Genomic DNA, 2,200 nt, shown 5'->3' with positions numbered 1-2,200 from the left:
GAGCGTAATGGTGACTAAAGGGTGTTTTTTCATGTCCTCTATGCTCTAACTACGAAAATATTTGATTTACAAATAAGGAATCCTACTTCGTGGAATTTCATTTATCACGGTAGGGTCTAGAACCGATTAACCGCGATAAACGAGAGTTCACTGTCTACAGGAACACTACAGGATGGGACTGCTTTGGATACTCATATCCAAACAAGTGCCAAGAAGAAGAAAGTGCCAAGCCTTTAAGTTTTAAGGTTGGAGTTGGCCAAGTTTTCAGAGGATGGGATGGAGCGTCTTGAGGATGAGTAAGGGAGCAAAGGCTCACGAGACATTGAACCAGAATGGGCTTATGGAGAGAAAGCACAGCCCGATGCCTAACTTCCTCCAAATGCAAAACTTATTTTTCAAGTAGAATTAGTGGATATTGATTGAATTGGAGCACTTCAAGTCTAAGGACAACAGCAACAATGATAACACCTGCCCTTGAAGAAACTTCATGTAACTGGAGCTGGTGAGCATCATGTTTAAGGGAGGAGTCAACTGGTAAGAAGTTAAAACCAGTCTACTGGATCCTTGACGTTTGAGAAATGTGGTCCCATATCCTTGAAATCTAAAGTATTTTGCTACAACTTTGTAAACGATTGGTTCAAGAGAACTGATTTCCCTTTTACCTTAGTGTTGTAAACGACAAGGCTCAAGACAAATTTACCCACTAAAAAGAGAAAAAGAAAGCAGAGCCCTCCCAGAATTCTTCCAGAAAACAGAAGCACAAAGACCCCCAGCGGGGCCGCCCCCAGGCCCTGATCTGAGGATCATGCTTCTGGGAGGGGCCGGAGGAGGAGCAGGCACAGGCGCCAAAGGCAGACCATTCAGTCCAAGGAAAGCGTCTTTTGCAACATCTTGGTGCCGGGGGTTTCCTTCCATTCACCGTGGCGGTCCATCCGAGCGTTTGTCAATAAAGCAAATCCGTTACCTGTCACGTTGCATTCCAGGGCCCTCTCCTCTGCCCCGTGCTCAGCTCCACGGAGGACAGGGAATCGCTGAGGATAATACGCTCAGCTGCTAAGGGAAAGGTTGGCAGTTGGAGTTCTCCTGGAGGCACCTTGGGAAAACGTCTGGCCGTTTCCTCCTGGAAAATCCTCCGGAGAGCGTTTGACTCGGACCCACGTGGGGTGCACATCAGCTGAAGCCAACGTTATGGGCCCTGGAGGGAGAACAAGTGGGAAGGGTGGGCAGCAGCCCACGAGCAGGAAAGAGCAGGCTATTGTCCCTGGACCTGGAATTTTCAAGAGAGAATAATGCATGATGCTCTAACTGCTGTTCAGTGCCATCGATTCCGAGTCGTGGTGACCCTGTGGACAGCCGAAGGAAGCGCTGTCTGATCCTGCATCGCCTTCCCAAGGCGGCGGCATGGTGGATGCACTGCTGCGGCCAACTGTCAGCCCATCTCTGGGAGAGACTCCACCTGCGCGTTTGTTGTTGTCTTTTTCTCTAACCAACCAGTCTGTCGATTCAACAAATTGAACATTGCTCAAGCTTTCCGCCACTACTCACATTATCCTTTGTATGTGAGTACCACGATTGATTTACCCAACTTTCATTTAGTACGCATTTCAGGTTTTGGTTTTTAATATGTTTACTCTTTCAAATTACACGCAATGGACATCTTTTGGAGAGTGAACTGATTCTTCACTGAAAGACAAATTCCTAGAAATTGAACTCTTTCTGCCCTGAAGTTTATAATCTAATCATTAGAGAAAGTGTAAGAGAGCATTCATTTCCTCATAGCCTTGCCAATGCTAGGCTTCCGTGCAAGACCAGGGAGACACGGTCTGGTGATCTACTTCCGAAAATCAGCCAATGAAAGCCCCGCAGATCCCAACAATCCCACTGTACAGGGGCCCTCGTGAGTTGGAGCGGGGAGTGGGGGGCACTGATGCGAACAGAAGTTAATAATAATGAAATATGCAAATCTTCAGCTTTAGTAGAAACTGCCAGTTTTCAACAACTGTACCAATTTATACATTCACCAGCAGTGTATAAATCTAGTGGCTCAATATCGTCCCCAACACTTGGAATTGTTACTTGTCCTCCTAAGATCAGCTATCCTTATGGGCAAAAGGGGGTTCTCTAGTTGTGGTTTAAATTTCGTTTTCCTGGGGAATAATGAAATGGAGTACCCTTTCAGCTATAGATTGGCCGTTTGGAC

At 46.6% G+C, this 2,200-nt stretch overlaps 1 pseudogene; it reads left to right on the top strand.

The window, feature by feature from the left end:
* LOC101662781 overlaps positions 1-423 on the top strand; it is a 1,649-nt pseudogene extending 1,226 nt beyond the window's left edge.
* Positions 424-2,200: the final 1,777 nt, after the last annotated feature.

The sequence above is a fragment of the Echinops telfairi genome, unplaced genomic scaffold (genome assembly GCF_000313985.2).
Source record: "Echinops telfairi isolate 266 unplaced genomic scaffold, ASM31398v2 ScPeMD7_5868;HRSCAF=6743_1, whole genome shotgun sequence".
Taxonomy (NCBI): Eukaryota; Metazoa; Chordata; class Mammalia; order Afrosoricida; family Tenrecidae; genus Echinops; species Echinops telfairi.
This window is presented reverse-complemented; position numbering and strand designations above follow the sequence as displayed.